Raw genomic sequence first — 12,526 nt, 5'->3', positions numbered from 1 at the left:
AAAACTCAAAAAATGCCACATATGTTAATAATTAACAAACATACCATATGTAGATAGTTTCTGGTATGAACTGGAGATTACCCTGATGGTCCGGACAATCTGCTAATTCGGACAACCTTTCCCCACATATAGTCCAAATAAGAGAGGCTCTACTGTGTGTGTATATATATATATATATATATACTGTATATATATACAGTAATCCCTCCCCTATCCAATATAACAGAGCCAAAGGCATGTCTGGAAAGTGGTCCCGTCCAGAAAGTGGGCCTCTGACTGCTGGACTGGTACTTATGACCCTAACCCAGCCTAACTTTGAAAGCCACCTAAATAACTCCCTACCAGACATGCATGGTACTTATTCAAACCTATTTAAGACCCTATTCACATCAATAATGGACATAAAGCATGAAATAAATGAAAAGGAACCAGAGAATGAGGAATCAGAAGTGAGTACGGAAAATACTTAGACCTAGCAGTGTACAGGGTACTGTACTTACAGCACATCTGTGGCCACCTCCTCTAACTTTCTAAGGATCTGGTAGTTGTGAAAATGCTCTTGAAGCACGTACAGCAATCCAGTGTTGTGCTACACTTAATTCTTTGCACTGTGAGTTATAATTGTTTAACAATGCACATTCTTCTTAACTGAACCACGCCAGTTTCAACCGCCACTTTGCAATCCACACTCACTCCACACTTAATTCTTTGCACTCTAAATTCTAATTTGTTAAGACTGCAAAACACTATAAATTCCCATGTGGTCTACTGGCGAGGTATTGCAGTTTATTCACTGTTTATTCATAAAAAACGAGCACGTGCAGTATCTAATATGATAGACATCTTTCCTGAACGAAGGTTAGGCAGTAACTGGGGACAGGGTTGCCAGATCTGAACTCGGCCACATTACCAAACTCTTCAATTTTCATTACCAAATTCTTAAAGCAAGCATTTATTCTTTACTAATTATATGTACAAATGGAAATAATCACTCTCCTTATAATCAGCAGCATGTTTACTTTTGCGCTATGTATGCTAGCAGATTAATCAAAGAAGGCAGACAGCCCACTGTCTCCACTCTCTATATCTTCATACATGTGAAAAATCTGTTTGGTAATGGATCATGCTGATTCACTACCAAACAAACTTTTCAGTACCAAACTGGCCCACATTTGGTAATGAAAAATACCAAATGGCAACTGTGACTGGGGTGGGGGGAAAGGGGAGGAAAGAAGGTGTGAAGGGGCCTTGGTGTAAACAGCTGTTTTGCTTCGCGCGGCAATTTCAAATTACGGATGGGAAAAAATTCGGATTTTGGGGGTATTTGGGGGGGGGGGGGGGTCCGAAGGTCCAGGCCAACAATGTCCGGTAAGTGGAAAGTCCAGAAAGTGGGCATCCAGAAAGTACAGGGATTACTGTATATATAAATAAATAAATAAATATATATACAGGTATATATATATATATCCATCTATCCATCTATCATCCAATTCTACGTTGCCCCATGAGAAGCGTAGAAGCTCGGGGCTAGGTAATTTGGTCCTGACATTTAAGATGGGAGTGACCAGCCTCACTTATCCTTGAGTAGCATTACATGAGCAATAACCCCAACCACCCCTTGGATATAAACCTTCACCAGCTCAATCCGATTGGAGTGCTGTAATTACCCACTAAACCACCAGGTGCCATGATTTGGTTATATGGTTACCACCCAGCATAGTAAATGGTTTCCTGGTGTACAGGAAACCATTAGGCTTGTCACTACACTCACTCATGGGCAGAAGGAAGAGGAAAGAATGAAAGAAAGAAAGACAAAAGAGGGAGTGTAAAGTCAACCGCAGGCAGAAGGACAAGGAAAGAATGACCGCAGGCAGAAGGACATGGAAAGAATGAAATAAAGAAAGACAGAAGAGGAAGGAAGGAATGGAGAGAGAAGAGGAAAGGGCATGTCATGAATGACTTTGTGGTTCCTTTGTGGTTGAGTTATATATATATATATATTAGACTTGTGGACGAGCGGTTATTATATTTGAGTAGCTTTGTAAGTAGCTAATCTTCTTTCCCATTTGTCATGTAGTGACAGGAGAGGTAAAGAATAGTATGGGACTATTTTTATTTGTCTTGGAAATATTAACAAGTCGCTCACACAGAGCGAAGTATAGAGTCCCGCTAGCTATCTCTCTGTCTCGCTCTCTCTGTCCCTCTCTCAAGTTGCTAAGCCCTTCTCCCTGCGACCTGTCTCTTCTATCGCCTGTCTCCTTCTGCTCCTGCCTGTTCTGTGGCTAACCTCCTTCTGAGCTCTCTTTCCTAAATTCTGGTGTAGCAGGGGTGTGTCACGTGTGTTCCTTGTGAGTGGAAAGTTCTAGAAGCCTGTGTGTGAGTATGTGTGTATGTGTGTGTATGGTCACTAGGCGCTGTTGTGTGCCTAATAAGCATTCCTTGAGTTAAGAGTGTGTAAGCATGTTTAGCGATTCTCGCAGACACAGTACCTTCTCATCATCTGACTCCCTGCTTCTATCTGTCTCTCTATCTATCTATCTATTATGATTTGTAATTATAATATGGAGTCCTAACATATTGCTCGGTACACACAGCTGAAGGACCTCCGACAGCAACTATCATTGACAGTTAATAGTTCTAAGTGATTATTCAGTAATATTACATTTTAAACAAGTTGTATACCATCCATCCATCCATTGCCAGACGCCATGTATCCCAAATGGGGTGGCCAAGGGCTTAGAGTTAATTGTTTTACAGGGAGGGGCACTAATCCTCCACCAACCCCACTTGACACGTAGGGAGTTATGCCAACAGCATCTGGTGTTCCCAGGCGGTCACCCATCCAAGTACTAACCAGACCCAACGTTGCTTAACTTCGCTGATCGGATGGGAAGCGGTGTACTCAACGTGGCATGGCCGTTGGCAAGTTGTATACATATTTGAATAAATGCATTAAAGTAAATTATTGAAAGTGTCTTGGCCTTATAATTGTAGTTAAAGTTACATAAAAGTTACATCTTGTTAATGCAACTGTTACATAAATTGGTACATATTGTTTGTAGTTACATAATTGTAGCAAGTGTAACATAATGCAATCGTTTGTCGTTACATAATTGTTACATAAAAGTTACATCTTGTTAATGCAACTGTTACATAATTGGCAAAGTGTAACATAATGCAATCGTTTGTCGTTACATAATTGTTACATATCGTTTGTAGTTACATAATTGTAGCAAGTGTAACATAATGCAATCGTTTGTCGTTACATAATTATAATATGGAGTTACATAATTGTTACATATCGTTTGTAGTTACATAATTGTAATAATTGCAGTCCTAACATATGAATCTGGTCTTGCTGCGGTCGATGATTGTGATGATGTGTCATGCCACTTGATTGTGGAGACAACAAATTGCTTTTTTGTTTGTAGTTTATGTGGTATTTTGGCATATGTAGTAACACTTACACTTATTTTCATTTGTATGTTATGTGATCTTACTCTATTTCTCTCGTTTTTCTTTCTTACATTTTCTTTCTTTCTTTCTTTTTTTTTCTTTTCTTTTTTGTATGTATTGATTTTCTATAGTTTGTTTTTCTTCGCTTGTGTACGCTTTTTCCATGTTGTTCATGGTTGCATAATTACTGGCTAATTTCCTTGGGATACTTTTTTAAAGTTTAGTTTATATTGCACAGGTATTACTGAAAATGATATAATATAGTCCTATATTTTGTTATTTTATATAAAAAATATATATACACTATATACAGTATTAACTATATACACTGACTTGTTGTTCACTTGTACCTATCGTGGGTAATATGTGTGTCAGCACTGTGTGGAAATCACTGTCTTCATGATTGTGTTGAAGATGTTCACTCTTGCTAACGTCATTTGTGTTGGCCATTTTTTTGTTTTTTTCTCTAGTTTACCTTGTAACTTAATTTATCTGTTTCCACTAGTTAGCTTTAATTAATAAATGTTTAATACAGTTCTTTTAATTGCTCACTGAGTAATTGTGATGGTATATTTTCTTTATTACTTTGTAGATTTTTTTTTTATTTTTTTTTTTTATATGCGAGGAAGAAGGAACCAAAGGCCATGAGCCCGCAGTAACAGTTCCCTCCAAGAGAAAAACAAAATACAATAGAGAGCCAAATTCAAGATCCGATCATTTTGAGATGCCTGGACACACTACGTTTGAAAGATATAATGTATAGCTGTATGTATGAAACACGTATTTTATGTAGGTATAAATGGTAACACTCGGTAGTAAATAAATGTTATAATAAATGAATGAATATATACAGTGTAGAATATTTATTGTTGGTGATTATTTAGTGTTTGAGTTATGCAGATAACTGAAGTAAGTATGTGTATTTAAGCTGTAACTATACAGCACATTTTATATGTTTGTGCAGAAGCTTATTGTCTATCACTGTGTATTGTATAAATGAAGTAACTATGTAACTCACTAATTTTTACCGTGGTGGGAATGGTGTGAGTGGTGTTGCACGTGGTGATAGCGTTGTTCTTCACGGGTTGATTGGTGTGTTGTGGGGTGTCAGACACACGGCTTGGCGTCGTCTCAGCACAAGTATGGTGACGTCAACTTCCCACACTGGTAGCTGTGGTGAGTAAACGAGTAGCGATGAGTAACTTGAGTGAAGACGGGTGAGTAAGATGAGTTGTGAATATGGACTTGGTGTTTGCTTCGTCGTCTTGACCTCTGCGTCAGCGTAGGCGGGAGAGAGTGGTGGGGGTTCGTGTGCTTGTTGCTTTGGTCTTTCCTCTTCTTTACTTGCTTTGTTTTATATTCTTCTTGTTGCTGCTTGAAGTTACGTGAAGATTACAGAGTTGTTTTGTAGACTTCTAGACTATTTGCATTGTAGGCTGTATTTTGTAGGGATTCACTGTAGAACTGAAGCTAATCTTGTAGAGTCTCGCCTGCTTTTGTAGAAATTTGCTTTTGATTTGGAGACGATGTCCGTAGATTCGCTGCTACCAAATGTCATGAATGACTTTGTGGTTCCTTTGTGGTTGAGTTATATATATATATATTAGACTTGTGGACGAGCGGTTATTATATTTGAGTAGCTTTGTAAGTAGCTAATCTTCTTTCCCATTTGTCATGTAGTGACAGGAGAGGTAAAGAATAGTATGGGACTATTTTTATTTGTCTTGGAAATATTAACAAGTCTCTCACACAGAGCGAAGTATAGAGTCCCGCTAGCTATCTCTCTGTCTCGCTCTCTCTGTCCCTCTCTCAAGTTGCTAAGCCCTTCTCCCTGCGACCTGTCTCTTCTATCGCCTGTCTCCTTCTGCTCCTGCCTGTTCTGTGGCTAACCTCCTTCTGAGCTCTCTTTCCTAAATTCTGGTGTAGCAGGGGTGTGTCACGTGTGTTCCTTGTGAGTGGAAAGTTCTAGAAGCCTGTGTGTGAGTATGTGTGTATGTGTGTGTATGGTCACTAGGCACTGTTGTGTGCCTAATAAGCATTCCTTGAGTTAAGAGCGTGTAAGCATGTTTAGCGATTCTCGCAGACACAGTACCTTCTCATCATCTGACTCCCTGCTTCTATCTGTCTCTCTATCTATCTATCTATTATGATTTGTAATTATAATATGGAGTCCTAACAGGCAGACATCCGAGAGCAGCACTACATCGAGTGAGTGGATGGTGAGCACCCCCACCTACCACAGTATATATATATATATAAAATATAAAATAATTTGGTTTTACACCTGGTATCCCTCAAGGGCTAAGGCGTTGCCTCTGGGTAGAAGACTTTTGACCTGGAGCGTGTAGCATTTTATGACCGGATGCCCTTCCTCATGTCTACCAATGACCCTTGGGTGGATTTGATCCTCCGACCCTTCGGTCAGAGCGGAGCAATCTAACCCACTGAGCCACGGCTGCTACACACACACACACACACACACACACACACACACACACACACACACATATATATATATATATATATATACATATTTTCTCTTTGAAGGTTGGCTTGAAACAGGGATGTGTCATGTCTCCATGGTTGCTCAATCTGTACATGGATGGGGTAATAAAAGAGGTACAAGGTAGGGTAGTGGATGCTGGAGTGGCCATTGTGAGAGAGGGTAGTGTTTGGAATATCCCTGTACTGTTGTTTCCAGATGATACTGTGTTGTTGAGTGAAGACGAAGGGGAGCTGCAAGGCCTGGTGGATGAGTTTGGGAGAGTGTGTAAGAAATGGAATCTAAAGGTGAATGTAGGGAAGAGTAAAGTGATGGTCTTTGAGAGAGGTGAAGTCAGTGAATGTACAGCGAGGTTGGATGGTGAGGAATTGCAAAATGTGAGTACGTTTAAGTACTTGGGTAGTGTGATGAATAAGGATGGAGGTTTGGAGGGTGAAGTGCTTGAAAGGGTACAGCAGGGAAGAAAGGTTGCTGGTTCCTTGAAAGCAGTGATAAGAAACAGGGAAGTGAGCATGGAAGTGAAAAAGTTACTACATGACAGTATTGTGATACCAACTCTAACGTATGGAAGTGAAGCTTGGATGTTGTTGTAAGGACACAAGTCAAGAGTGAGAGCAGTGGAAATGAGTTATTTAAGACGAGCCTGTGGAGTCACATGGAGAGACAGGCTGACAAATGAGGATATAAAGGAGCATTGTGGTGTGGATGTGGATGTGGATGTGGATGTGATAGGAAGCATTAGGAGTAAGACACTGAGGTGGTTTGGCCATATGGAGAGGATGGAGGGTGGAAGACTGACGAAAAGAGAGTGAGTGAGGTGGAGGGGGAGGCCGAGGACGAGATGGAGGGAGGGGGAGGCCGAGGACGAGATGGAGGGATGGGGTGGAGAGGTATATGAGAGAGGGGGGTGTGAGTTGGGAGCAGGGCAGTGAAATGGTGGGGGACAGGGCGACGTGGAGGAAATTTGTTTGTGGCCACCTCAAACGGGATTGAGGCATCTGGCAATATATATATACAGTATATATACTGTATATGGGACAGGGCGACGTCGAGGCAATTTGTTTGTGGCCACCCCAAACGGGATTGAGACGTCTGGCAATTATATATATATACAGTATATATATATATATATATATCTATCTATTTCCAGACGCCTCAATCCCGTTTGGGGTGGCCACAAACAAATCGCCTCCAAGTCGCCCTGTCCCCCGCCATTTCACTGCCCTGCTCCCAACTCACACCCCCCTCTCTCATATACCTCTCCACCCCATCCCTCCATCTCATCCTCGGTCTCCCCCTCCCTCTTCCACCCTCCACCTCACTCACATACACTCTCTTCGTCAGTCTTTCACCCTCCATCCTCTCCACATGGCCAAACCACCTCACTGTGTTCCTCACAACGCTTCCTATCACATCCACATCCAAACCACAACGCTCCTTTATATCCTCATTCGTCAGCCTGTCTCTCCACGTGACTCCACAGGCTCCTCTTAAATAACTCATTTCCACTGCTCTCACTCTTGACTTGTGTCCTTCCAACAATGTCCAAGCTTCACTTCTGTACGTTAGAGTTGGTATCACAATACTGTCATGTAGTAACTTTTTTACTTCCATGCTCACTTCCCTGTTTCTTATCACTGCTTTCAAGGAACCAGCAACCTTTCTTCCCTGCTGTACCCTTTCAAGCACTTCACCCTCCAAACCTCCATCCTTACTCATCACAATACCCAAATACTTAAACGTACTCACATTTTCCAATTCCTCACCATCCAACCTCGCTGTACATTCACTGACTTCACCTCTCTCAAAGACCATCACTTTACTCTTCCCTACATTCACCTTTAGGTTCCGTTTCTTACACACTCTCTCAAACTCATCCACCAAGCCTTGCAGCTCCCCTTCGTCTTCACTCAACAACACAGTATCATCTGCAAACAACAGTACAGGGAGTTTCCAAACACTATCCTCTCTCACCAAGGCCACTCCAACATCCACTAACCTACCTTGTATATATATGTATATATATGTATATATATGTGTATATATATGTGTGTATATATATATATATATATATATATATATATATATATATATATATATATGTATATATATATATATATATATATATATATATATATATATATATATATAAAAGAGAGAAGTGGAGGAACGATTGGGCAAATATGAATTGGAGCAGATGGGAGACGTGGAAGGTGTGTGTAGGATATTTACAGAAGAAATATGTGCAGCATGTGATGTGGTGTGTGGAAGGAAGAGAAGACGGAGGGGGGTGCAAGGAACAGTGTGGTGGACTGAAGAGGTGAAACAGGCTGTGGCACAAAAGAAGAAAGCATACAATGAATGGATGAGAAATAGGGGCGTGGAAGAAGTTAAGAGGCGGAAGAGAGAGTTAAATGTAGAAATAAAGAGAGAGGTGAAAAGATTAGTAAGAGAGAGTAAGAAGAGAGTGGATGAGGAATTTGGAAGGAATTTGAGTGTAAAGTGGAGGGACTGTAAGAAAATGTTCTGGAAAGAGGTGAAAAAAGTAAGACAGGGTGGAAGTGAAGTTAGCAGGGGAGTGAAAGATAAAAGTGGTAGATTACTAGTGGAGAAGGGAGAAAAAGTGAGCAGATGGAGAGAACACTTTAAGGAATTGTTGAACGTAGAGGATGGAAGTAATGCGAGTATAAGTGGCTGGGGAATGGCTGGGAGAAGGAGGGAGGTGAGAAGACAGGAAGAAATCAGTAGGATAGAAGTTGTGGAAGGAATGAAGAAAGTTAAATCGGGCAAAGCCCCAGGAATTGATGAAGTGTGTGGTGAAATGCTGAAGCAAGGGGGAGAGATAGTAGTAGAATGGATGTGGAAGATGTGCAGATTGGCCTGGGAGGAAGGTAGAGTCCTGGAGGATTGGAAGTCAGGTATAATTATTCCCTTGTACAAAGGAAAAGGGGAAAAAGAAGTGTTTGGTAATCATAGGGGCATTTGTCTTCTTAGTATAATAGGAAAAGTGTATGGTAGGATACTTATTGACAGAGTTAGAGAAAGAACAGAGAAATTAGTTGGAGAAGAACAGGGAGGCTTTAGGAAGGGAAGAGGTTGTGTAGATCAGATATTCATTCTTAGATCTTTAGTGGAAAAGTTTCTAGAGAAGGGAAAGAAGTTGTATGCAGCTTTCATGGATTTGGAGAAAGCATATGACAGGGTGGATAGACAAGGATTGTGGAAAGTGTTAAGAATATATGGAGTAGATGGGAAGTTGTTGAATGCTGTGAAGAGTATGTATGATGGTGCGAAGGCTGCAGTGCGTGTGGATGGTGAACTAAGTGAATTTTTCTCTTTGAAAGTTGGGTTGAAACAGGGATGTGTCATGTTTCCATGGTTGTTCAATCTGTACATGGATGGGGTAATAAAAGAGGTACAAGGTAGGGTAGTGGATGTTGGAGTGGCCCTGGTGAGAGAGGATAGTGTTTGGAAACTCCCTGTACTGTTGTTTGCAGATGATACTGTGTTGCTGAGTGAAGACGAAGGGGAGCTGCAAGGCTTGGTGGATGAGTTTGGGAGAGTGTGTAAGAAATGGAATCTAAAGGTGAATGTAGGGAAGAGTAAAGTGATGGTCTTTGAGAGAGGTGAAGTCAGTGAATGTACAGCGAGGCTGGATGGTGAGGAATTGGAAAATGTGAGCACGTTTAAGTACTTGGGTAGTGTGATGAGTAAGGATGGAGGTTTGGAGGGTGATGTGCTTGAAAGGGTACAGCAGGGAAGAAAGGTTGCTGGTTCTTTGAAAGCAGTGATAAAAAACAGGGAAGTGAGCATGAAAGTGAAATAGTTACTACATGACAGTATTGTGATACCAACTCTAACGTACGGAAGTGAAGCTTGGACATTGTTGGAAGGACACAAGTCAAGAGTGAGAGCAGTGGAAATGAGTTATTTAAGAGGAGCCTGTGGAGTCACATGGAGAGACAGGCTGACGAATGAGGATATAAAGGAGCGTTGTGGTGTTGATGTGGATGTGATAGGAAGCGTTATGAGGAACACACTAAGGTGGTTTGGCCACGTGGAGATGATGGAGGGTGAAAGACTGACGAAGAGAGTATATGTGAGTGAGGTGGATGGGGGAAGAGGGAGGGGGAGGCCAAGGATGAGATGGAGGGATGGGGTGAAGAGGTATATGAGAGAGGGGGGTGTGAGTTGGGAGCAGGGCAGTGAGATGGCGGGGGACTGGGCGACTTGGAGGCGATTTGTTTGTGGCCACCCCAAACGGGATTGAGGCGTCTGGCAATAGATAGATAGATATATATTTATATATATATATATATATATATATCTCATCATCATCATCATCGGTCATTACATATACAGTATATAGATAGATAGATAGATATAGATATACTGTATATGTATCCAATCTGGACGCTGTCATGTTAAAAAGGGATGGCAAATCCCCGATCATGCACTTCTTCTCACAACATTCATCCAGCCTGCTCGATCTTTGGTCAGTCCCCTAGTCTCACCAACTTCCATGCCTCTCTTCCTCACACACTCATCCACTATATCCTTCCACCTTCCCTTGACCTACCTCATCTCCTTCCTTCTTCAAATCAGCTCAAATATATCTTTTTCACCACTCAAATGTTATCCATTCTCTCCACATGACCATACAATCTCAGTACACTCTCTTTGATTCTGGTGTCCGCAGACTTCCTCACTCCATATCTTTCACAAATCACATTATTTCGTATCCTATCCACTTCCTGTACTCCACATACATTCCTCAGCAGTCCCCTCTCCACAGCTCTCACTTATGACTTTTCATTTTCATGCCACACAATAGTCTCACATCCATATTTTAAGGCTGACACTAACCCTTCTTCATGTAAACCTTGTGCATCTGCAACACTCAAGCCTCTATTTCTTATCGAGGCCTTCATAGCACCAGCTACTTTCTTTCCTTGTGTCACTCCACTTTCCACTTCTTATGCACATTTTCCTCTTCTTTTTATCACTGTACCCAGGTATTTGAACTCTCTCACCAATTCCAGTCACTCTCCATTCACTGCAACATCGCACTGGGAGTCACCTTTTCTCTCAATAACCATCACTTTACTCTTTTCTACATTTAATCTCAAGGCACGACACTCACAGACATCAGCAAAACTCTGCACTAGTCTACCAAGTACTTGTCCAGTATTTGCAAGTAGTACTGCATCATCAGCATACAACAAATTTGAGATATTACATCCTTCACCATTAATTACCAACACCATCCCCCTCTCCATTACTTGTATTTTTCCTATTCCCATCACCCTATCCATATATATATATATATATATATATATATATATATATGTACAGTAATCACTCCAATATCCGACACAATAGAGCCATTGGTAGGTCCGGTTATTGGTTTTGTCCGGATATTGGGCACCAGCTTATGGACTTGTACTTATGGACCCTAACTCAGAGAAACACCTATACAACTCCCTCTGGACATGCATAGCACCTATTGAAGACCCAAATCACACCAATAAGGCACATAAATGACTGAAATAAATGCAAAAGAAACATAAAATGAGGGTTTAGAAGTACAGTACACCCTCATTATCGATGGGGGATAGGTACCTAAGATACCCGTCGATGCCTAAAACCGTCGATACCGATTTTCGTCTGGTCAGGTACCCTTTATTTATATATTTTAACGGCCATACCACGTTGAGTACGCCGCTTCCCGTTCGATCAGCGAAGTTAAGCAACGTTGGGTCTGGTTAGTACTTGGATGGGTGACCACCTGGGAACACCAGATGCTGTTGGCATCCCTACGTCAAGTGGGGTTGGTGGAGGATTAGTGCCCCTCCCTGTAAAACAATTAACTCTAAGCCCTTGGCCACCCCGTCTGGGATACATGGCGTCTGGCAATGAATGAATGAATGAATATCCCTTCAATCACTCGTATGTAATATGGAGTTTAGTTTTAGTGTTTCTTAGAAATAAATTAGTTAGGCAATTGAAAAACTGAATATCATAATAAAACTACTTATATTAAGTAAAGAATTATGGAAAAAATAGCATAATCTCTGATGTTGATGCATAGTGGTCGTACACTGGACCTCAACTTGTAATGGCTGCTGTATCATCACTTCTCTCTCCACTTACACCTCACTTCATCTAAAAATAAAAGGCGAAACCAGCAGTTGTAGCCATCCATATGTTTACATAACTGTGTAAAAAAAAAAAAAAAAAAAAAAACGAAAGCAGCAGTGGTGGTCATTCATACATTCTAATAACTGAGAGTGTGGGGCAAGTGTTACGTTAGATCAGCTGTTCGCACCGATCTTCACAACACACGCCAGTGCTGCTAGCTCACACCAGAGAGACCACGCTCTCCTATTTACTTTCATTCTCAAGAGCTTCCTTTCATTCTTGATATTCCATTTCTCCCAGACCTAAATTTTCACGACTGTATGGCAGTTTATGCTATCAAAGATGAATCTTAGCCTAGCTTTCGCTAGGATCTTCTTTTAGGAAAATTCAACTCTCCTTATGCTCATATCTTTCATATTTAATCTC

The 12,526-nt window shown here is 41.1% G+C and overlaps 1 protein-coding gene and 2 non-coding genes across 3 annotated transcripts in view; 1 reads left to right on the top strand and 2 right to left on the bottom strand.

Moving 5' to 3' along the window:
• LOC145400458 (uncharacterized) overlaps positions 1-12,526 on the bottom strand; it is a 77,933-nt gene that overhangs the window by 24,854 nt on the left and 40,553 nt on the right. The window lies entirely within an intron of this gene.
• LOC145400569 (5S ribosomal RNA) lies at positions 2,806-2,924 on the bottom strand. Its single transcript, XR_013897454.1, has one exon. It is a non-coding gene; the product is annotated as a 5S ribosomal RNA (ribosomal RNA).
• Positions 11,654-11,772, top strand: LOC145400567 (5S ribosomal RNA). The gene has a single exon (XR_013897452.1). It is a non-coding gene; the product is annotated as a 5S ribosomal RNA (ribosomal RNA).

Source organism: Coenobita brevimanus, chromosome 52 (genome assembly GCF_032717465.1).
Source record: "Coenobita brevimanus isolate Jiangsu-jjx chromosome 52, ASM3271746v2, whole genome shotgun sequence".
NCBI lineage: Eukaryota > Metazoa > Arthropoda > Malacostraca > Decapoda > Coenobitidae > Coenobita > Coenobita brevimanus.
The sequence above is the reverse complement of the archived record's forward strand: the minus strand, read 5'-3'. Positions and strand labels throughout refer to the sequence as shown.